This window comes from Mustela erminea, chromosome 3, assembly GCF_009829155.1.
Source record: "Mustela erminea isolate mMusErm1 chromosome 3, mMusErm1.Pri, whole genome shotgun sequence".
Taxonomy (NCBI): Eukaryota; Metazoa; Chordata; class Mammalia; order Carnivora; family Mustelidae; genus Mustela; species Mustela erminea.
In genome coordinates this window covers 32,372,879-32,397,991 of record NC_045616.1, presented here as the reverse complement: position 1 = coordinate 32,397,991, position 25,113 = coordinate 32,372,879, and the positions used below count along the sequence as shown (strand labels likewise).

The 25,113-nt window shown below is 37.8% G+C and overlaps 1 protein-coding gene across 6 annotated transcripts in view; it reads left to right on the top strand.

Moving 5' to 3' along the window:
• The window catches only part of CAMK4 (calcium/calmodulin dependent protein kinase IV), a 239,537-nt gene that overhangs the window by 5,446 nt on the left and 208,978 nt on the right, over positions 1 to 25,113 (top strand). Inside the window, exon 1 of one of the 6 annotated variants that reach the window (XM_032335567.1) lies at positions 11,983 to 12,029. The exons of the other annotated variants lie outside the window; for them this stretch is intronic. The gene's annotated coding sequence lies outside the window, so the exon portion shown is untranslated. Of the gene's footprint in view, positions 1 to 11,982; positions 12,030 to 25,113 lie in introns of those variants that run through there. 6 annotated transcript variants of the gene reach the window in all.

The following is a 25,113-nucleotide window of genomic DNA, read 5'->3' as shown; positions in this document are numbered from 1 at the left end:
TTTGTAAAACAATGTTTATTCTTATTACCAACAATGTACTCTAATATTTCCTAGTCTATGCTGTTTGATTTTATTCTATTTCATCAAAGTATTGGCTGAATCCACATGGTTTCATATTTCACTAATGTATTATGACCCAGTATGAAAATGTTGTTTTAGGCCGTAAATCTGTGTATGCCAGATTAAAATATGAGGCAGATCCATTTTGAAAAATGCCCTGCAAACCAACTGCTGAGTATGCACAACTCTGTAGAGAAAAGTTCTCCTGTCTTTACCTCTAAGTCGTCATTGGGTTTCCCCTTCCAAATATTTTGGAAAAACTCTAGTGTCTCTCCAAGATCTGCTGGGTGCGCTGTACTCTGAAATAGCTGAGGGGGCAGGAGGCTGGGCCAGCAGCACCTTCACTGTATAGGGGAGGAAGTCAGAGGCCTGAACACTTGTGTATTCCACTTGGTAACACTTAATTCTGGCCCTGGGTAATGGGCAGCAGATACTTCCTGTAAGGAAACATGAAAAGTGTGCATTTTCTAACAGCAGAGCTCCAACCAGTGCCCCTGGGTGATGAGAAATCCTATCCTCCATTTCTTCTTCCCTGTCTTTGTTGTAGCCTCTTCCTGAGCCATTTTCAGTCAGTACTTCTCCCCCAGTACCTTCCCCCACATTGTCCTTTAGGAACCCCCAGGCTATCCATAATATACTGCTGGTTATGGTTCTCCTGCCACCCACATTGCACCTAAAATCTTAAGCTCTTTTGGGGATCTAACCTACGTATTAAAAATATAACTGTTTGGGTCCCTGTTGTTATCTCAGGCAGTTGGCTCAGGAACATGGTGGGATTACAAGTGGGAGAATAGACACCAGGGTGCCCATGCTTGAACACTGACTGCAAGCTCCCATAAGGCCGTCTCTGGATTTGACTGGTTCACTATTGTGTGCTCAGTGCCTAGCACAGAGCTCAGTACTGGGCAGCTGCTCAACAAATGATTTTAAAGAGGGTGAGTGAATGGTAATGAAATAGGCTGGCACAGTTGGCATGATCCCAGGAAAAGAGAAATCTGGTGACTTGTTTATCTTCTCCCTAAAATTTGTGTGACCGTAATCTCCTGTGCTGGTTTTCTTTCTTCACAGTGGAAGTCCTGATAACTATCACCTCTGTAGCTTGTAGGTGTTGAAAATAATGCTGTTTTTCTGTTGGCAGAGAGCTTTGTGGCTCTGAAGTGAAAAGGATTCAGTTTCACCTTCACTATCATTTTGCCACAGGCATCTCAGAATTAGGCATTAAATCACCTTAAATGTAAAGGCATGAAATACCTCCGGACTATACCAACCATTGACGTTAATGCATAGTAAATGTTAAATTTGGAAATCTACTCATTGTCAAGAGCCTTAAAATTAAGGGTTGACTATGATAAGATCATTACTTTAGAATACATTATTTTTCCATGTTTAAATACTGTTACCAGGGTAAAAATAACTCCTAATTTGAAAGAAAAAAAAAAAAGACACAGGTGCTATTTTCTTCTAAACTGTTCTAGAGAACTTTACTTGAGTAAAAAAGAGAGACAGAAAGAGAAACAAAACACTAACCACAAAATAGCTTCAAAGAACTTTCTTGTAAATACTTTACCTTCAGAATATATGTACGGATTAGTGTTTGCAATAATGCATTTAAGAATAAAGACCTGAGTGGTATCTGTTTCAGCTACTGGTTGTTATTTTTTTATGTTAATGTTTTTTGTTTGTTTGTTTGTTTTGGCTAGCTTTAAAAGTAGTTCTCTTAGACTCTCTTTTGGGAAAGTGAACACACCTCACATATCTAGTAAAAATTGTATTTTTAAAATTTCAAGGTCAGGTTTATTCTGCAAAGTATATCAAGTCAATGAGCCATATAAATCAGGCCAAAGAGTAACTTTATGTGAAATCATGAAATCAATAGTAGCTGGAATCAAGGTTTTTTTTGTTTTGTTTTGTTTTAAGATTTTATTTATTTGACAGAGAGGGAGACAGGAAACAAGCAGGGGGAGTGGGAGAGGGAGAAGCAGGCCTCCCACAGAATAGGGAGCCCGATATGGGGCTCAATCCTAGGACCCTGGGATCATGACCTGAGCCGAAGGCAGAGACTTAACCAATTGAGCCACCCAGGTGCTCTGGAATCAAAGTTTTACTCAAATTATATTAGTCTTTTTCCCCCCCTCTTTGATAATGGATCATCTGAAAATCTCATAACTCCCGTAACTTAATTAGGAAGTTAGATCTAAATATTGATAGTATACTGTAAGCACATAAAGAATATGGACTCTTCAACACAGTCCATTTTAAAACTCTTATTGCTAATTGGGTATGGTGGGTATATGGGTGATATAAAATAGCGAAAGACTTGGGTGGAAGATTTTCGTCCATAATCATAATCAGTGGCAAAGAGCAAATAAGGAAAGGAGCAATGCTGGACAGAGGGTGATTTATAACAATGGACAAAGGATCTCACAAGTAGAGCTTTCTCTTTTCTCTTACAGCAGGGTTTCTTAACCTTGGCACCACAGACTTTTGGGGCTAGATAATTCTGTGGGAACAACCCTGTGTTTAATAGTGTCCCTACCCTCTACCCACTAGATGAAAGAAGCAGCCCTCCCCACGACCCCCAAGTTATGACAACCAAAAATGTCTCTAGACATTGTCACATGTTACCCCCTTGCCCTTTCTGTTAAGAACCACTGTTTCAGAAGCTTGAAGCTAGTCTTTTACGTGATTTTCTTTTAGTTATGTAGAAGGTTAACAAGAAGGAGGTTGATGGATTGAAATCATTTGACTTTATCAAGAATCTGCTATAACCAATTGTTTCTCCCCATTTCTCTGTAATGCCATTAAGATTTTTGTCATATGTGCATACCAGGTGTGTTAGAATTTGCTTAATATTTTTGTTAAAATTACCCTATTTTGTTAACCTAAGTTTACTTATCCTGAATACTTATGTTCATTAAATGGAAATTAAATTTCATTATTGTTTTCCTGTCATCAATAGAAGAAAATTATAAAAATAAATTGCAGTATAAACAAAGCGTTTTTATTAAACTGAAGCTACAAATGTTTTCCTACAGAAGGCTCCCAGCCCAAGGATTATTCTTTCTTTGTTAAAAAGGGAGATTATCAAAGATTAGCAGGGTTAAAACCATAGTAGCACAAAGTGAGAATTTCTCTGTGATGGAATCAGAAGAAATGAAAAGTAATTGAAAAGAGAATAATGGTCTCATTTTTTGATTCTTTGTTATTTATTTCGATGTCTTTGTGCCACCTGAATTCCTTTCTGTTACACATCCGACCTTTTGTATAACTATGAACTAGGCAATGTATGTTGGTAGTGTGTGTGGCAGGGCAAGGGGACTGGAATATGATTGAATCTGATGAAGAGAACACTATATATTGACTTCCAGATATGTAGTTCACTGTATAATTTACAACAATAAATTTAATATGAGATAAATAATAAGTAAAACTAATATGAGGTAGAGATCAGGCAATCATCATAGTCTAAAAATGGAGTGATAATTCTGATTGGAAGGATTGAGATGTCTTCGTGGAAGGGGTGGACCTTGAAATTCAGCAGAATTTTAACAGGAAGAGCTTTGGTGAAGGACATACTAGGTGGAAATTACATTCTAAGAAAAGGCAAAAGCTGGCAGAAAAAGACAGGATACACATTTTATTTTGCAAACTTCATAAAACATGAACATTGTCATGGCAGTTAAGGTTGGGAGGGTAGGTTGATGTTAGGCCAAAGAGCCTATAAAAACAAAATGACTGTCTATCACTTGAAAACCAAAATTGTAGATAAAGAGAAAGTAACTGTTATGAGAACAAAGGGTGGCTATAGAAGCAACTGCATCTTGAGTTGATGTTGTGGGACTCAGAACTTGCCCTTAACCCTTAAACCCGGGGTGGAGGGGCTTAAGGGGGTGGGGAGGTGGTGGGGTGGGGTGGGAAGAGAGAACTTACCCTGTGTGTTAAAAAGGAAGGAAAGGAGGGAGGGAGAGAAAGGGAAAGAAGGAAGGAAAGAAAGGGAAGAAAAACACCTCCCACAGCCAATGATGAGATAAGAAAGGGGAAGTGGGGTTGAAGCGATTGAGATCAGTTACCTAGACCTGGTAAAGAGCCCATAAAGGAATAGACAGTTAATATTTTAGGTTTTGTGGTCCATATGGTCTCTGTGGCAATTCAACTTTGTGATGGCAGAGTAAAAATAGCCATAGACAACAGAGAAACAAATGCACATGGCTTTTCCAATAAAAGTTTTCCAATAAAACTTTATTTTTGACTATAATATTTGAATTTCATATAATTTTCACATCACAAAATACTATTTTTCTTCTGATTTTTAAAAACCATTAAAAAAATGTAAAAGCTATTTTTAGGTTGCAGACTATACAAAAACTAGTGACTGCCATATTAGGCTCTTGGCTTGTGGTTTACCAAATTCTGACCTAGAACAGTCAAGTTAAAATTTTTAATCCTATTCAGTTACATGAGAATTTCAAGTTTAAATGATATCAAGACTTCATTTATTCAAGAAACTTGAATCTCCCTTGCACTTTGAAAATGTCAACCTGATACTAGTTTTTCAGGTGGGCATAAGCTTTATTATTTTTTTTTTTTTGAAGATTTTATTTATTTATTTGAAATAGAGAGAGAGCATGAGTGAGAACATGAGAGAGAGCACAAGCAGGAGGAGGGGCAGAGGGAGAAGCATACTTCCTGGGGAACAGGGTGCCCAATACTGGACTGCATTCCAGGACCCTGGAATCATGACCTGAGTCAAAGGCAGAGACTTAACCGACTGAGCCGCTCAGGTGCCCTAGGCATAAGCTTTAAATGCATATGCATCCTTTTTCTACATCTGTTGAAACTGGGATAGTTACAGTTTTTACCTGTGTAGCAAGTTGGCCAGTTCTATTCATCCTTTACGTTTTTGAAAATCAATGCTCACGTTCAGAGATTACTTCTTGAAGGGTAATTTATTTTTTATTTAATAATGAAATAGGTTTCAGATCATTCTTCTGTTGTATTTGAAGTGACAGTTATAAAATAATATGCTGTATAAACTATTGATAAAAGATTCACTTCTAGTAAAGTTTAATTTTCCTGTGGACTAATATATTAGCCACATTTTGAATAATTCTTCTATAGGTCATGCATATATCTCAGATGGACTAATTAAGGTCCTTTAAATTGAGACTAATTAAGGTCTTTTAAATTAAAGGTCCTGTTTAAATAATATATATATATTTTAAATTTATTTATTTGACAGACAGAGATCACAAGTAGGCAGAGAGGCAGGCAGAGAGAGAGGAGGAAGCAGACTCCCTGCTGAGCAGAGAGCAGAGTCCAATGGAGGGCTCCATCCCAGGACCCTGGGATCATGACTTGAGGGGAAGACAGAGGCTTAACTCACTGAGCCACCCAGATGCCCCTAAATAATATTTTGAAAAAATAGAATTCTTCTTTTTTTTTTTTTTTTAAATAGACTTAAAAACTAAATTAAAGCAGTCACTGACATTTTGACTAAAATGGGATGTCCACATCTAGGGTACGCTAGAAGAAAGTATTAGGGAATCTCTTTTTAAAAATTATTCTAATTTTTGCTTTTAATTTTTGGTTTTGGATGTTTTAAAACGTACATTTTAGATTGGTTCAGTAGCACATGTTTAGTATCTGCAGGTACATAAATATACATAACTTGGGAGCATGTTTGTAAAAATATTTTGTTGGTTGATTATCAGATTAAAGAATGGTAGTTATGAGTGGATACTAAATAAGTTTTTTTCTGTTTAAATAACATGCTACTTTTTGAAAATGATTTTAAAGCAGATTTTAGATACAAACACCAACAAAAAAGAAATACGCCAAGTTGTGACTTTGAGCAGAAAGAGGAAGTGGGTACATATATGCACTTGTTATGCATTTTAAGACTACTTGATAAAGGGTTTTGATAAGAACTTTCTGTGATTATAACCAAAGAAGTCATTTGGCAGAAAACAGAAAAAGAATGCCACTTGCCCATCAAGCAGAGGGTTGAATGAATTTTGTTTTTCTTTATTGTTGAATCCCAAGTTTGTATTACTTTCAAGAACCTCAATTTTATTTTTTTTCCGTATTTTTAAAATTTACTTATTTGACAGAGAAAGAGATAGCGCAAACAGGCAGAGGAGCGTCAGGCAGAGGGAGAAGCAGGCTCCCCACTGAGTAGAGAGCCTGACATAGGACTCTGTCCCAGGACCCTTGGATTATGACCTGAGCGGAAGGCAGTTGCTTAACCAACTGAGCCACGTAGTTGCTTACCTACTTCATGGTAACTTTGCCAACTGCTGTCTTAGGTAGATGAAGTGTTTAGTGGGCAGTGCTTGCTGACTTATGGTCATTAGTACTAGGATGCTGAATTTAACCCTGTCAACAAATGCATAGTCATTACTTAATTACTTCTTTACTTTTTAAGTCATGCTTCAGGGTCATATGGTTGAAAAATTCACCAAGTGCAAAAATACAGATATAGTCTTAAAAGATAAAAAAGGCTAGACTTGAACAACCCTCTGATTGGAGTGGTCTTCTAGAAAAGTAATGGATATGACATATATTCTTAACTGTTTTCTCTACTAGTTTGCAGTAGTAGTCTTTGTTAAAAGTGCACTTCCTTTGATTTATGTTTGATTATAGACAGAACTGACTAATGTTACAAACCAGAACAAAGAAGAGTAGGCGATCACAAATCTCTTCATTGTGAGCACACATTTATTGCTACCTATAGTGCAGCATTTGAACAGTTTCTCCTTACTTCAAGTCCTTGTGGACTCTTTAATAGGGACTTTTGCTTGCATTTTGGTCTTCATTGCATTTTTTTTATCTTGGTGTGCCTCACTTGTGCTGGGGCACAGCTAGTTAGTGACTGACTTTTTTAACTTAGTAGGTGATAATCTTTCATTTGGGGCTCCAACAGACATGCAAAATTGTTCTTTAGGTGTGACAGCTAGACAGTCCAAGTTTAGTATTTGGCAGGATGTAAGTTTCCTATTACCTATTCATTCAGGTGAATCTAACTTTTTTTTTTTTTTTTCAAAGCTCCCTGTTAGGATAACCGCTAAGAAAATAAGACTATATTATTAAATGTGACCAAATTCACAATATGTAATTCAATAAATCAGCCTGGCCTAAAGTGTTCAATCATAATAGGCTTCTGAAAATTTCTTGTGTGAGCAGAAACATTTTTAGTGGCTCCTATGGGACTCTGGGTCCTTCCTTTCCGTTTTCCTTCAATGTGAGCATGTAAGATAATAATACTCAGTGAGGTAAACTCTTGAGAGGCTCTCCTGAGTGTAACCTAGAACTAGAAGCAAAATAAACCATAACAAACAGAGCTTTTTATATATATGTATGACATGTTAGTGAAATAGAAAGCTGAGGAAAGCATCAGGATAATATATGGCAAACTAGTACAGTTCTTCCAAATCTTAAGATACTGAGGAAATGTAATGTCAGGACTGAGAAGACGACCTGGGGAGCCGTTGAGGTTCTGGCCTAGACCAGGAGGGGGCAGCAGAGTGCCAGCCCAGGTTTGAGCAGGCAGGTGATGGAGGGGGTGATCCTCAGGGAACCAGAGCCCAAGGGGAGAGGTGGACAAGGCAGCTACTTAGGCGGCTTCAAGGCTGGGCAACAAGTAGGCGGTTCGGAACAGTCGAGTCGTGAGGGTGAAGGAGAATTGCTGACTAACGGAGGGGCTAAGACAAGAAGTGAACTAGATGGTGCAGGATGCGGGCAGGAAAACAGGAAGGAGCAAATTGCTACTTGATGGCTCTGTGCCTTTAGGCATAGCACTGAACTTCACTTAGCCTTATTTATAAAATGAAGTGTATCCTCCTTGAGGTTGCTGTGAGGATGAAATGAGACCGTGTATGTAAAAACATTAGCTCTGAAGCTGGCACATAAGCTTGATACCATTCCCCAGACAAGACACAAGGTGGGAGGTTAGGGATAATGATTCCTATAAGTATCTATAGGGGAAAAAACCTCAGTCTAGCATACTTGGTCCTTTTTAGCAATCTAACCCCAACTTGCCTGCCAGTCTCATTCCCCACCACTTTTGTAATTACCAGCATGGAGTGTTTGTCTTATGTACATTGCTAATTATTTCAGTAATATAGCAAGATGATCACATCAGGCCCATTTTTTAGATGAGAGACCTGAGGCTCAGAACAAGTAACTTGTTCAAGCTCAGACAGCTTGGAAGGGGATTCAAGTGCAGGTTTGTCAGACTCTGGTGCTTGTTCTCTTTCTGCTATGCCTGTCTTGGCCTTAAGGACCTCTCATGGATCTTTGTATATCTATGGTGTTGTGCATGAAACTCTCTTGGCCTGAAATGCCCTTGTCCTTCTAATCCCTCCAGGATGGTCATCCTACCTCTCCGGCAGGAAGTTTTCCGCTGCCTCCCTGCTCTCATATCACTTCATATGTGTATTGTCTTACAGGTAAATGCTATGTGGTCTTCACCACCAGAGCCTCTGTTCCTTGGGCAGAGAAACCCTGTATGTCACTCATCTTTATCCCCACTACTAAGTCAATTCTTCATCAGCCCCCCATTACCTGCCCCCCATGAGTGCTGCATAAATGTTTCTGGAACAGTGAATGCTTAAATACAGGAAGGCACAAATATTGGAGGAGTTAAGTTAATAGCAGCAGAAAAACGGACAGGACTTAAATCTCCCTTTCTTCAAGATGTTTTCCCTTCGTAGCCCTCTGCTAAACCAGCACACTGTGAAATTACTTATTCAATGCCCAGGTCCCTCTCTCAGAGTGTAAACTATTGTGGGTTAGGCCTCTGTCCCCTCGTTCACTGCTGTGTCCCCAGAGCTTAGTGCAATGCTTGGCATGTAGTAAGCACTCTGAACATTGGTAGGGAAAATGGATAAGTTGTACCAGAAGGGCTTCTGCAGTTGAAAGACCTTTTGAACCTAAGGGGCTTTAGGTCTTTTGTCAGTTTGCTGTCTTAAAGGACCCCATCTCTAAATGATGGGATAGTGTGACTTCCTATGATTAGATCATTTGCCTCTAAGGTCTCAGATAGCTACAAGCATCTGTACATCTGTGTTTTCTTCCAGTTGAATTCTCTGTATGATTACCTTAGATCTTTTCTGTGTGTTCAGGAGACTGTGTGTTTGGAGTGAAATAGGGCTCTAAGCTTCAAAGCCTTTGTAAATGTGTTGGAAGATTTTCCAACAATTTCTGTTTTTATGCTTTTTAAATGCCTCATGTCTTGTTAGGATCAGGTATGTACAATTATATTTACTTATTTTTACCTCCATTAACAGACCATACAGATGCTGACAACAACTTGGTATCTAGGACAGGGTTTAGCAGGATTGAACGCTTCCTGGGTTTCTCCCCTCCTCTAGTTTTGTTTTTGAAAGGAATCATTCTTTTTAAAAAGTTTAACTTAATGCCTTACTTGTGGCTGTGTCATCAGTCAGCGATGTCCTGTAACATAGACTTGTAGCCGGGACCCTGCCTGAGCCAGGAAGAGAAGAGCTAAGGAGAGGATTGTGAAGGAGATAAGAATGTAAATATAAGAGTAAATATTTACTCTTATCTCCAATAAATACAATTGGGATTGTTAGTTTAAACTCATCTAATGAGATGTCTAATGCCTTAATCAGAAATATAACTCCTCCATGTAACTTCCAGCTAGAGTCATTAACTTTATGTTCACAATTTGTATGCACTGCTGAAATAATTATTCTGGAAAATTTGTGTATCTCCATATCTATTTTGACAACAGTGACCAGGAAGTATGGTGAAAGAAGTGTAGAAGGAAGATGGGCAGAGACAGGGCTGAAGGGCAGAAGGCAGGCCACCCTTCACCCTGGTGTACTTCTTGTTTTCAGTGTCCATTTACACCTCAACCCGCAAGTGCCTATCTGGCCCTGCCTGATTTCTCCATGCTCCCATTGTCCCACCAAAGCCTGCATCCCTCCATTTTTTCTTGTATCTACCTTTGTTATGAGCTGAATACCTATTTCCCCCCAAAAACTCCTAGGTCCAGGCCCTAACTCCCAACATGACAATATTGGAGATAATTAAAGTTAAACAAGGTCCTGAGGGTGGAGCCCTCCTCATGGGATCTGGGCACTGTCTCTGTGCTATGTGAGGAATCAGCAAGAAAGCAGATGTCTGAAATCCACGAGAATTCTCACCAGAACCAGTCATGCCTAGCCCCTGATCTTAAACATCTAGCTTCCAGAAATTGTGAGGAAATACATTTCTGTTGTTGAAGCTACCTACTCTCTGCTGTTTTATTCTGGCAGCCCAAGCTAAGACACCATGCCCTTCTTCCCCAGTTTGGTATCTATCTGACTTCAGTCATAACCTTAGAGTCTGCTTCTATGTCTCAGAAACTAACCTGAGTTCATCTACACTAATGTGGCACACAGCGTTTGAGGAAAATGATGCACCTTTCCTTTCCCAAATGCCCACCATGGTTTTTCCTCCAGGCATTGGAGGATATAGTCCAAAAACTGACTTCACAGAGACTATAGCCCCCATATTTGGTTTATCTTATCCAGGATGGCTCGAGCTGACTTTGAGTGGCTCTCATTATATATATAAGAGGGCTTTCTAGCACACTAGTCCCTGCTAGACCCTGGTCTGGGACCCTTGCTCTGTGGTGACTCTCTTTCTCCCTCTCCTCTGCCATCTAGGCACTAGTATCTTGGTATTCCCTATGTATCCAAACCTGTTGGCTTTCCAGGGGCTGGTGCCTGCCAGCTCCCAGCACATTATTTCCTCAGCAGCTGGCACAGGATTTTTTTGTTGCCAGCTGGAAGCTCAGCTATTAAAAAATAAAACTTGGCCCATCTTGAGTATCATATGTTTCCATCAGGACTTGGATCAGCATTCTGGCACAACACACACAGTCACTTGGGCACCTTTCTCAGGACTGAGAACCCAGTCTTCTTCTGGGTCTGAGACTACACTTTCACCTGCTACTCCAAATACAGTTTCCTTGAGAAAACCTGTGATGCTTATGATTTGTTGAGGGCCAGTTTACCACCGTTTCACTTGGTCTTATTGAATTTATTAACTTCTGTAGTGTTTCTTTAGCGCTAGGTTCTTTTGCCTGCTCTGATAGTTGGTGTCAGTTTCATATTGTAAATTGTAATCTCTCTGAATAAGGTTTGTGTTTCTTAGGCTAATGAGCAGCTAACACACAACACTGAAACAGTGGATGTATCTTGTATGGATTTGCATGAGCATGAGGTAGTCCAAGAAAAGAGATCTTAGTATTTGTAAATATTTGACTATTTTTCTTTGTATTTCACATACCGAAAAGAACATTTGGTATAACTGTAGGTTTTTTATATCTGCAAACAAAAGAATAATTGGGGTAGTTTAAAATAGTTACTGTAGGTGGGTCTTTCTATATAATTCTTACAGTTCTTTGCTTATAAGAAGGATGTTAAATTTAGAAAATATTAATCATATTGTAGCTTTGAGATCTTATTTGCACTATAACTCTTCATCATGGATTCATTAATTTTTTATACCGAATAATGCACTCTTCACTGGAAAGTTAAATAAGCAGACCTGGAATTACTGCAACTTAACTGTGATTCAGAAATAAAGATTAGAGTCCTGGAAATCACTTAATGGTATTAAAAAATGTATAAAGTAAGGAGTATTTTAAAGCAGTCTGTAGTCTTTGTATACTGATAAAGTAAAACATGTCACACTGAAGAGACTTCTTATATTTAAATGATGTCACTATCAGTTCCACCTAAAAATTTATGTCCCTAATGTGGTACCTAAGTGGTAAAATAAAGATTGTCTTCTGGTTTCATCATGGATTTCTTTAGTAGCTGCTATGAATTGTCAGGTACCTATCAGCTGTCTGTTGTTAATGAATGTTTTAAATTGTAATGAGCTTCACTTTCTTCATCCGTAGAATGAAAATACCAGTGCCTTTCTCACAGGATTATTGCAAAGATTAAAGAAAGGTAAATTATATGGCTGTATTAAACACAAAGATGTGTACATAGTGTGATGATATATATTTTTAATTTGAATAATAATTTTTTTTAACTCAACTCTAGACTTCATTTAGGTTTTACCATCTTTTCCACTGATGTCCTCTTTCCCTTCCAGGATCTTATCCAGACAGCCACATTGGTTTTAGCTGTCATATTTTCCCTGCCTTCTCTGATATGTGATAGCTTCTCAGTCTTTCTTAGCTTTTTATGACAATGGTAGTCTTGGGGAGTGCTGGCAGGTATCCTTCAGAATGCTTCCCAATCTGGATTTGCGTCTTGTTTTCCCACATGATTAACTTGGGGTTATACATTTTTGGAAAGAATACCATAGATGTGAAGTGCCTTTCTTGTCACACTGTATTGGGGTACATGATGTCATGGAAAACAGTAACCTTCCTTACTTGGTTCGCATTGTGTTTGCCAGGTTTTTCCACTATACAGTTCTGTTTATTCCTTTCCCTTTTCTATCTAGTCTTTGGAACTAGGTCACTAAGTCTAACCCACTCTTGGAAGGGAATGTGATGAAGCTCCGCCTCCTGGTGGGAATAGTATCTACATGTGTTTTTTATAGTTCTTCTGTAAGGAAGACTTGTAGGTTATTGTTTATCACCAATAAATTCATATATATACATGAATTTATATATGTAAATATATATTATAAATTTATATATAAATATATATGTATATATGAATTTATATATATATATATATAAAAATATGTGTGTGTGTGTATAATCTTTTCCAAAAATTCTTGTAAAAATATAATGCCACTATAGATCATGCAACTGGGAATGTATTAGACTGTGTGAAATTTTGAGTCTGGTAGAAGCAGCTGTCCCTGGACTTTTGTGCTTAGACAATGAAGCATATTGGAGGTGAGGACAGGAGAGATGAGGAGAGGTACAAAAATAATGGTTCCCTCCTGTGTTCAGAAATGGGGATGATTTGTCGAGCCTCAAGTTGCGAAAATCTGGAAGATACTGTGACTGTTTCCTGTGTCTGTATCTACGTGACTACGATGTGTGTACGTTTACATCATTTATAAGATTTAGACTTAGATTTGCAGCAATGTAGAATGGGTAGCACCTTATAAATCAAGCAGTCCAGTGTTTCTTTGTACAGGTGAAGAAATTGAAGCACAGAGAGGGCACATGTCTTCCTCAGCACTCCAGAGCTTGTTAGTAGTTCAAATGGGACCAGAACCTTGATCTCTGCACTCTGACTCTGTGACACACTTCTTTTCCTCACACATGCCATTTACAGAAACCTGGGCCTACACCAGTACTGGCTCTTCCTCCAAAAGCTTCCTTAGTTAGCTCAGAATACAAAATTTCTTATCTCCAAGACTGTTACCATATTGTGATTTTTAAATTTACACCATTTCCTTCCTATCTTGTATTTTATGTTTGCTTTTTTTTTTTTTTTGCAAAGGATACAGTCTTAAAAATAAAAATGAACAAAACTATTAAAGATTGGGTAACATTTTATACTTGATTTCTTCACATTTTGGACAGTATTTATTTGCCATGTAAAAAACTTCAGTCCCTAAATGTATTGAGATCACATTTAAGATCCTAGCATGCATGTCAGAGTGCATTGTTTCTGTTTGTGAGTAATTTAGGACTAAGATTTTCATTTTTATACAAGTAGTTGAAGAAACTGGTCAAAATGCTATGCCCCACCCACTTTAAAAAGGCTGTCTACATTACAGTATAACATGATGTAAACACCAGTTGGAAGAGACATGTGCATACATATGTTCATTGCAGCATTATTTATAATAGCCAAGATAGGAAATAGCTAAGTGTCCTTTGGTAGATGAATGGATAAAGAGGAGTGGTATATATATATTTAAATATACAGTGGAATATTACTCAACCATAAAAAGAATGAAATTTTACCATTCATGACAACATGGGTAGACCTAGAAGGTATTATGCCAAATGAAATAAGCCAGACAGAAAAATATAAATACCATATGATTTCACTTACGTGTGGAATCTAAAACACAAAACAAGCAAAACAAATAGACTCACAAATCCAGAAAATAAAGTTGTGGTTGTCAGAGGGTGGGATGGGTATGGGCAAAATAAGTGAAGGAGGTAAAGGGGTACAAGTTTCTAGGTAGAAAATAAATGAGTCATGGGGATGTGATGTACAACATAGGGAATATAGTCAATGATACTCTATTACTTTGTATAGTGACAGATGGTGTCTAGATTTATAGTGAGGATCACTTTGTAATGTATAAAAATATCAAATCATCTTGATATACCTCTGAAATTAGAAGGATATTATGTGTCCATTATACTTTAGTTAAACAAAAGAAAAACTATAACATAAAATAAATCACCTTTATTTGCTCTTCCTAACTCCAGGGAACTGGCATGTTTGAGCAGATGGATTGATCCATATGATACCCCAATATTTAGCAGACTTAAAAAGTGGAAAAATTACATGAAGGTGTTTTTGTGCTACCACATGTCATGAGACCAAGCCTTTTCTTATTGACACTATTGACTCAAAAACGTATTTATAGGAGAGATGTCTTAGGTGTTCATTTTTAATTCTAATAAATGCTAATAATACCTGATTTGCATTGAATAAAAAATTCTTTTTTTTTTTTCCTTACACTAATAATTTTGCTGATTACAGTGTTAGGCTGGCTAGTTAGGTTTAACTGAGAAGAAAGAATATTTTTACTTATTGTTGATAGAAATGGCAGAAATTTTCATTATCAAGAACAGGGAAGATTGTCACAGTGTGTTATTTCTTTTGTTCACCTGCTGACATCTAAGCCTGTGTTGAAGGGTTGCATATTTTAATAGTAGTTAATGCCATATCTTTGCTTCCTTTATTGCTGTCCCTTCTCTGACATGAGTCAGCACTGCTATTTTTTTATTCTTTTCAAACAGCTTCTACTTGGGCCCCTTCGATCTGTTTCTTACCCCAATTCTTCCATTAAAAGTCATTAAAAGGTTGTGTTCTGTCTCCCAAACAGATTCATGGATCTCACTGTTTAAACCTCCAAACTGCCTGTGAATCTGTTGATCACAAATTTTCCCCTGCTTAAAAAATAAATAAATAAATAAAATAAAATTTAAAAAAAATATATATATTTTAAAGGCGGAGGGGGGAATTTATTTATTTATTTGTTTGTTTGTTTATTTATTTATTTATTTCAGAGACAGAAAGAGCATGATTGGGGGTGTGGGAGGGGAGAAGCAAACTCCATGCTGAACAGGGATCCCAGGCGGGGCTTAATCAGAGAGGACCCTGGGATTAAGACCTTAGCCAAAGGCAGATGCTTAACTGAATGAGCCATCCTCCCTTGCCTTTCTTAAAGTGATAAGATGACCGAGCTTCCTGTGTGTTGAGATGCTGAGCATTCATGGATGAATTTTACTCATGTAAATACAACTTACCACAAAATTCTATAGGGTGTATATATCATAATCATGTGAGTAATGTTATCAGTCCTAAGAGTAAATGGTTCTCACAAATAATTGTAATTTGTATAACCTGTGTTCAGCCCAATCATGTTTTTAGTTTTTTTCTTCTATCTCTGTTTATAAAGAGCCATCTCTTTTGATGGTTTTTCCTGCCACCATGTAGAACAGGGATTCCTAACTTCAATCCATAGACCTCTGTACCTATGTTTTAGGACTACATGAAGCTCCTGAAATTGCAAGCTACATTTTATGTGTATAAGCATTTTTCTGAGGCAACTGACCATAGCTTTCATCAAATTTTCTAATATATTTAAAGAGCTATCTAAGGATGTTTGAGGTTCATTCATGAATACATATTCTTACATATGCTCAGAACAGTTGGCTAACATGAGACTTGTATTGACTTAATCATTTAGCAGACTTCTTTTCCCTTCTTTTACTGTCCTTCCCAGTTTATCTATATCCCCAAATAGGGCTTTCTGTATTTTTTATATTCCGAGTTCTTTTTTTTTTTTTAAAGATTTTATTTATTTATTTGAGAGAGAGAGTGTGAGAGAGAACATGAGAGGGGAGAAAGTTAGAGGGAGAAGCAGACTCCACATGGAGCTGGGATTGCGGTGGGACTTGATCCTGGAACTCCGGGACCATGACCTGAGTGGAAGGCAGTTGCTTAACCAACTGAGCCACCCAGGCACCCCTTTATATTCCTAGTTCTTATCTCTTTTATGTTTCCCTTCATTAATTAGGATGCTGTAATGTGCAAATAAAATTTAACAAATACATGTTGAAGCACCAAAAAAAACCCATCTCAGGTCATCTTTTAAACAATGGATTTAATGGCTCAAGTAACTAAAGAACAGAGATTGTTCAGATTTTACGCATGATTTGGCTTGGGTTCAGATGTATTTCTCAGCATTTCTTTCAACTTTGTACTCCTTCGCACATGTATCGCCTTTGATGTCATATTAGCATCCCTCATGGTAGCAAAATGCAGCAGTTTTAGTCCTGATGTTGGCAACCAGTCTTCCTCATCCAGTCCAGTAGGCTCTTCACTTCCTTCTATCATTAAATAAACCGAACCAATCAGTCTAGCCAGGGGGATGTCGGCGCACTAATTGACTTAAGCCTGTTGTTATCACTACACCTAGACAAGTCACAGTGACAAAGGGGAAGAGATTACAATGTTCAGTTTAGGCCATTCAGGGTCTGCTTTTAGGATTTAAGCAGTTCCAACTTGTGTGTGGCTGTGGGTGCTGGTAGGAAATATGTTAGCTAACAATTTTTATTGTATTCCTTAAATTGTGTGGCGTTCTGACATACATACAGCTCCTGGTGTGTAATTACAGTTCTTCTGTGGAGATAGGATCTTACTGCTGTAGAAGATGGGAACCATGAAGAAAATTATGTGAAACATTAGTTCTTGGGATGTTTTACTAGTCAGAGGTCCACCAGAGAAACAGAATCAACAATTAAAATGCACGTACACACACATGTACATACACTTATTTATTTAATTTATTTAAATATTATCAATGCTAAATTTTCTTTACCTATTTGCTTATTGAATTTATGTATTTGAGGGCCTTGGTTTATGTGATATGGAGGGATTTCAAGCCTGAAATCCCTAATGTAGGCAGGCAGGCAAAGTGGAAACTGCTAGAAAGAAGCTCTAGTCTTGAGGTAGGATTTCTTCCTCAGGGGATCCTCAGTTTTGTTCATAAGGCTTTTCAACTGATTTGATGAAACCTACCCACGGCTCTGAGGATAATCGTATACTCAGCATCACCTGGTTATATATTTAATGAGATGTATGGAATACCTTCACAGCAATATAAAAACTAGTGTTTAATTGAGTAATAGTGCAGCCAAACTGGCGTATAAAACTAATGATCATAGATGTTAATAATTGTAAGACCAAAGAAGGCTTCTGTGATTAAATAAATTTGAGAAATGTTACATTAGACATTGTTCTAAGCTTTTCATTTTTTAATGTGCTTGAGATTGTGGTTTTTAACTGTTACTAAAACCTACTTGATCAAGGACATTTTTTGTTCCCCTGAAGAGTATCTCACTGGACTAGTTGTTCACAAATGCATTCTGAAAAATGTTGGATTAAACTATGACTAGGAAGAAGGACATTAGTATAATTATGGGCGGTTTTATTTGTATGTTTCTGTTGTTTGTGTTCTTAAATGTATTAATTCATGTTCCTCTTCCTCTGTTCCATTATAAGCCTCTTTTGGGATCACACTTTGTGTCTTCACAAAGTGGAAATTCAATAATGTTGACTGAGAAATATTTTTAGATAAATGAATGGTTGTTAAGTTTTGGGTTAATGATCTTTATATTTGTTCAGAGCCATCACTTTCCCTTGGAAGACATTAAATTGTAATAGCTTTAAAATGTTTGCTGCCCTTTGGAGATTTTCTCATTGTGGAGAACCAGGCAGTAAGACTGAGCAGGTTCTACGTCATGGGCATAATAAGCCTCATCTTATCACTTTACTTTTTTAATGTGACAGGCTGTAACTTTGTTCCATTTAAGAGATTACTTATGTTCATAGAAAACCAGAAAAAGAAAAGAGCATAGCAGGTTATGATCTAAAAGCCCCTCTGCTTCTGTTTTGTTTTGTTTTGTTTTACTGATCTCTCACAGTACCCGGTGCATCGCTTTACTCTCAATAGTGCTTGGTCTGTGTCAAGCCTGACTCTTAGAGGAGAAAAATATTTCCTCTTAACTCTGCTTAAATTCCTTCTGTTTGTGATGATATATTATGAGATTAAACAGCTGAGATTTGCTCTCAGACTATAACCTATCATAATGTCCTATGGTCTAGAGATGGTCTAGAGTCTAGATGTGGCTTAAAGTCCTAGCCAAAGACCATGCCCAGTAATGAAAACATATTGTGGGTAGATGCATTTGCCTGGAGGGGAGTGGAGGGGAGTGGAGTATGAAAGACAGAAGTGATTGTCACCTTCATGTCCTGAGCTTATGAGCTGTATCTTGGATCCCTTCCAGATCCCTAGAGCTGCTTTCTAAATAGGGTAGGCACCACCCTAATCTGTGTGCATGGATGTTGTGAACAAGTAAAACTACTTTTGGAGAACAAATCAAATTTTAAAGTCTGATTCACTTAGAGGGGCACCTGGGTAGTGCAGTCGGTTAAGCATCTAACTCTTGGTTTCTGCTCAGGTCATGATCTCCAGTCATGAGATCGAGTTCAGACTCTATGCTCAGTGGGGCATCGACCTGAGGTTCTCTCCCTCTTTCTCTGCCCCTCCCCTTACTATGCTCACATGCTCTCTCACTCTCTCAAATAAATCTTTAAAAAAGTCTGATTTGATTATAAAGGCTCTAATTTTAGCTGAACAGATTATTGGTTTAAAATAACTAGTTTTGGGGTGCCTGGGTTGCTCAGTTCTTTAAGCAACTGCCTTCAGCTCGGGTCATGATCCCAGGGTCCTAGGATTGAATCCCACATTGGGCTCCCCCTGCTCTGTGGGGAGCCTACAGAGAGGCTTTAACCCACTGAGCCACCCAGGGGCCCCTCTCTGGCTTATTTGACTTAGCATAATACCCTGTAGTTTCATCCATATCATTGCAAATAGCAAGACTTCATTCTTGTTGATGGATGAGTAATATTCCATTGTGTGTGTGTTTGCGTATTTTTAAGTTTTTATTTATTTGTTAGAGAATGGGAGCACAAATATGGAGAGAGGGAGAGGGAGAGGGAGAAGCAGACTCCCTGCTGATCAGGGAGCCCAACAAAGGGCTGCATCCCAGGACCCTCGGATCCTGACCTGAGCTAAAGGCAGATACTTAACTGACTGAACCACCCAGGTGCCCCCATACCACATCTTCTTTTAAATATTATTATATTTTATATGTAATACAATATATAAACATATATCCTACATTTATATTGTGTGTGTATATATATATATATATGTTCATATGTCACATATGAACATATATATGAACATATATACTATATCTACTAAAACCATATTTAAATGAATTAAATATCTGAATAAATATAAGATAATAAATTCATTTTGAGTGTAGAAATTTTAGAAATGACAGATAAACAAAAGGCAGACAGTAAAAATTACTTTTAATCCCATTACCCAGAAATGATAACTAACTTTTTGTATTTATATATGTGTGTAACTGTTTTCATCTAATTATTTATCTCCCCAAACAATTATTTTATTTTAGGGCCTTAAGGTTAATGTTGTATAAATTTAGGAATATATTTATTATTGATTGATTTTTAATGTGTTTTTATGTAATTCATATAAAATATAAAAACATTTTATATGTTATTTCATTGAGTGTACAAAATCACACAGTAATGGCAGTTGATCTTTAACAGGTGTGTACCATGAGCTGGGCACATTATCCTTATTGTCCTCAACCTTCACAATCACATGCTAGGTAGGTATTGTTAACCCAAGGAAGTAGAGGCCTGGGGAGAGCAATAACTGCTTATGTCACATAGGCAGTAAGTGTCTGGGTCCCAGGACTGTTGGGTTATCTGTCTGACTTCCCAAAGCTTATATTCTTAAAACTATCATATTCTGAAGTGAATTCCCTGTCAGATTTACTAGGTCCCAGACAACATATCTAAGATACTAAATTATGAGCAAATTAGTCATGCACACAAACTTGATATTGAGGACTTGACAGAGGTGATTGAGTGCTCTCACATTTCAGAGGCATGGTGTGACTACACCATCTAGGGATTTGCAAAAAGCCAGGGCAGAGAGTTCTTTTGCTCGTTTCTACCTGAATGAAGACATGATGCTCTTCTTTAAAGTAGGAAGAATTTCTCCACAGATTTTTAAAAAATCAGATTTGTTTTTGATAATGGCCTCAAAATAGTAGAAGACCCAAGTTGGTGACTTTAAGGTTAGCTGATAACAGATTATATTTTGTTATCCATTATCATTGCCTATGGACTCATTATGGGCTGACTTTGTATTCCTAAAGGATGTCCACATACTGAAGGTCCAACTCCACTTCCCAGGACACTGCTTCTTGTTCATATAGTGTCTCCATACCTTCAGCATTCATTTCCCTTCCTCGTATCTGTGTCATTCTTTATCCTTTCTATTCTCACCTGGATCCCACTTTACCATCTCTCTTGTTTCTTCTTTTAGTTTTCCATGCTCCATCACCATTGTGCTCCATCACCATTATCTTATCCCCTGACTTCCACTTTCTCTTTCACTCTGACGTTCACTTCATGTGCCAGGCTATATTCAGTTCTGACCCTATCCTTGAGTCTTCTCAGATTTTTCATACTTTTTATCTAGCACTTAGTCCCTCAATGAAGTGCTACTTTTCTCAGGCAAACAACCACCTTGGCTTTGTAAGTAACTTCTTGCATATTCTTTAGTGTTCCTTGCAATGCTCAGATAAAACTTCAGTTTCAAGAGTGAAAGGCATTTCTTGTATCTTTAAGAAAAATAATGGGGGTAACTGCATTTTGTATTTTCCCCTCTTGTGAGCTGCACTTCATGAAGTGATTGTTCTGTTACTGGCAGAAAGACTTGTGTTGTGAATAATCTGGTTATGTTTTACTCCTCAACAATCTGTTGTACTTTGCACAAAGGCTTTTGACCAGAAGAGTGGTACCCAGTTCATTCTGCACTTCATTCTGGAGGAACAAGTATCTTTCTTCAATTCTTTCTCCAGAGTTACTTAGTCTGGGAGAAGTCATGCCCGCATGGGTATCCAAGTTGATCTTGGAAGTAAACAAGTACAGTGTAGTAATAAAGAAACCTCCAGGACCATAGAAGAATGTAACTCCCTAGAAAGACATGTTCAGTGTGTTTGCCATGCCCACTATATTACAAGGCCAGAAGGAATAGTAGTGCTGGGTTAATTACAGTCTTCTCTTCATTTTCTTAAAAAATAAATAAATAAAGCACACACACCCACAGAGCTAAGAAGATCCAATTTGGGAGGGTGTTAACTTTTCTGTGATTTTTCCAGTGTCTCTTATTCTCTAGTTCTCTTCTTTTCATTTTATTTTTCTCCTTTCTGCCTAGCCTTTCTGTCCTTTTAATGCTTCTAAATGTCAAATCTATATAAGTAGGAATGTGATATATAGCTGTAATGGAAGGGATGTTTTGGTATGAATTCACTGAAGAAGTCTTCCTGGTACGTAAGTAGTACATTGAGGAAGCTTGTACTTTTCCATTTCATGTCATGTGTTGTATGTGACTTTGCAGTAATGAGTTTGGGGTTTACTGACATGTTTCTTAAGGCTGCAGTGTTCATGCCTTTTTGCTGCTATTGAACTCAGGTTTTTTTTTTTGTTTTTTTTTGTTTTTTTTTTTTTTTTAAAGATTTTATTTATTTATTTGTCAGAGAGAGAGAGCGAGAGCGAGCACAGGCAGACAGAGTGGAAGGCAGAGTCAGAGGGAGAAGCAGGCTCCCTGCGGAGCAAGGAGCCCGATGTGGGACTCGATCCCAGGATGCTGGGATCATGACCTGAGCCGAAGGCAGCTGCCTAACCAACTGAGCCACCCAGGCGTCCCGAACTCAGGTTTGATAGAACAGGACGGAGATTAATTATGAGTCCAAACTCATGCATCTGTGTACATTTTTTTTTCTTTATGTCTGTATTTCTTCTTGATTGTGCTAGCATGACAGAAGGCATCTGGGCTAGGGCAGAGTTAGGGGATGCCAAGTCATAGTCATTATTATGGATGCCAAAGCACCATCATGTTCACGGCAACTCTGTCCTCATACACTTTCCAAGAATGTATCTATTTGGAGATGTATTTTAAACCGTGTCAAAGTCATTTGTCTTGGCTTCTTCAGTTGATTTATGTGGGGCTCTGATTGTTGGCTGCTGAAGTGCAATCTGTACATGGAGATATAGGACACAGGCTGTAAATAGTATGGCAAATCGTAAAGTACGGAAGAGTGAGTGCCTTCTTATATATTTTTGTTTAGTGTGGAGAAGTGTGGAAGAACACAAATAAGACTACTTCCTTATTTAGGCTCTTGTGATACATTTAAAACCAATGTTTTCTAATCTATGTTCCTGGATTTCTCCATTTAACCAACTTCAAATTAAAACCACTTTGGGGGAACCAGTGGCTATGGAATTAGTAGAACAAAATCCTATGAGCCTTACTTATAGAGCCCAATAAGGATCTCCACATAGTACTTATTTGGCATAAACATTATTTTCAGTTAAAAGCAATCCAAACCCAACAGATTCAGAAAAAGCTCTTTACCTCCTCTCAACTGCATGTTAGTACTAGGAAGAGCGCTATTAACAGAGATTCCTCTTTACCTGAGGAACTTACCTGCATTATAGGGCAACCTTTGTTTTCTGAACATCACCTTTCACCTTCCTGCTTAGTGGTGTTTCTCTCCTTTGGATCCTGAGACACCTTACCCTTCTCCTTAGCTCATATAAGCATCATGTTACCTCATTGTCTTTGGAATTTCCATGTCTTCGTGGCTCCTCCTTACACATGCTATTAAAGTTGATTTTCTCCTTTTAAAAAAAAACCTATAACGGCATTTTAAGCAATGGACTAGTAATTAATACAGTAATAATAATGTTGCAGTAGTAAATTAATTATAATGTAATGTTAACAGAAAAACGTTGGAAAAACTGACTAAATTTTCTATCACTCACTACATGTTTTCTGAAGAAATTTTTTAAAATCTCTGATCCTACTAATTTTCAAAATAAGGACTAAGTAAGAAATTTGTCCATAATGTATGAACTAGAAAAATTAGTCCAGTAGTCTACAAATTTTCACCAATCAGACAATTACTTAGTAATAGCAAGTGATTCTACTTGTGTTGGTGACAGCTCTGCATGGACAATACGATAATACATAAAGAGATAGAGGCTCAGACTATAAATTATTTTTGCTTTTTTAGTAGCTTTCTAATTTTCATCAAGCCCAAACTCTTGTCTATAGAGACTTCTTCTTCTAGGTCATTTGGCCTCTGCTGATTATCAAGTAACCAGACACATGCACACACACATTAGTTAACATTAGTTAATGCCCGAGTCTCCAACATGGAGGTGGATACCATTTTCTGCATAGGCGATACTCCAGTGCACCTCTCCTGCTCTACCACTCCCTGCCTTTTATCTTCCTCCAAAAACATCTTTGGTTTTTGGCAGCTGCATATGGGAAAAGACTCAGAGCCATGTGCTGATCCTCTTCTTCTGAGCAGACTTCTCAAACCCAGCAGCAGGTGCTGGCCACCCGACTTGCCCCTGGAGCCTGGGAAGAGAGACTGTTCCAATTCTGGACAGGGTCGGGCTGTTTTGCCACAACAGATGGCCAGCATTTGGTCTTTAGTCCTGTCACCTGGTGAACTCCAATCCCGTTTACAGTCTTTTATTTGCTTTTCATTAAAAAGAGGCAGGAAAGGGGACCACAATGCAGTATCAAAATAGCCAACAGTTTCAACATTGACAAAAGGAAACACAATACAAAAAAAGAAAAAAAGAACAGAATGAACATGGCACATTTGCTAAAAATGCTTAACTACAATTCTATGATCTTGATTCTATTTATTCCATTTTGTGGAAGATTAAAAAGATTTAGCTACAGAAAAACTATTGAATAGATCTTATACTTGTACTTTCTTCATTTTTCACAAAAATGAGGGGCACCTGGGTGGCTCAGTGGGTTAAACCTCTGCCTTTGGCTCAGGTCATGATCTCGGGGTTCTAGAATCAAGACCCGCATTGGGCTCTCTGCTCAGCAGGGAGCCTGTTTCCTCCTCTCTCTCTGCCTCCCTGTCTGCCTATTTGTGATCTCTATCTGTCAAATAAATAAATTAAAAAAAAATTAGTATACCAGAAATTTCCATTTTAATTTTCTAATTTGATATTCATATATTCACACTGGTATTTCTTTACCTCAGACAAAGACTTTTCTCATCATCAGCTCCATTTAGCTACATAATGACACGTCGGTCAATTCATTATTTAAATCATTCCCAAATAAATTTCAGTTATTTAAATCATAAATTGCTTGTTATATTATATGTAAACATTTTCTTTTCACCTAGAAAACATTTCAGAATTCTTACGGTACTCAGAACGCAAGTAATACTATCATAGTTTAAGATCTGAATATTGAATCTGACTTATGAAAAACAGAATTCCAGAGTAAGTGATCTTCCTTAAGACTACTGCTGCACATGGAGGTGGCCATGATTTAGATTTTGTTCTTAAATGTAGTCAGGCTCTGTTTTAGAAGTTGAGGACAAGGGCCATAGTTCTGCCTCCTGGAATATAACTAGCTGTGTTGCTACTTCTTATTAACTCATTCCATGAGTCTGATACAAAGAGAGAAGCTGACAGGAAATGGGGTTAGGGTTGGGGGCATGTGAGACCCAAAGGAAGGTCATTGTGGGCAGACCCAACTGAGATTGTCACAATGCGATCATTGCAGCGTAGGTTGTAAGAGGATCCCTGGTCTCTGCTCAGAATCCTTTTGTAGATTGTGAACAGCGTTAATACCCTTGATAAAATACAGACCTATTAAATTCACTTAACTCCTTCCTGCTCTGTAATGACATAAACTGACGTTAATAGCAAA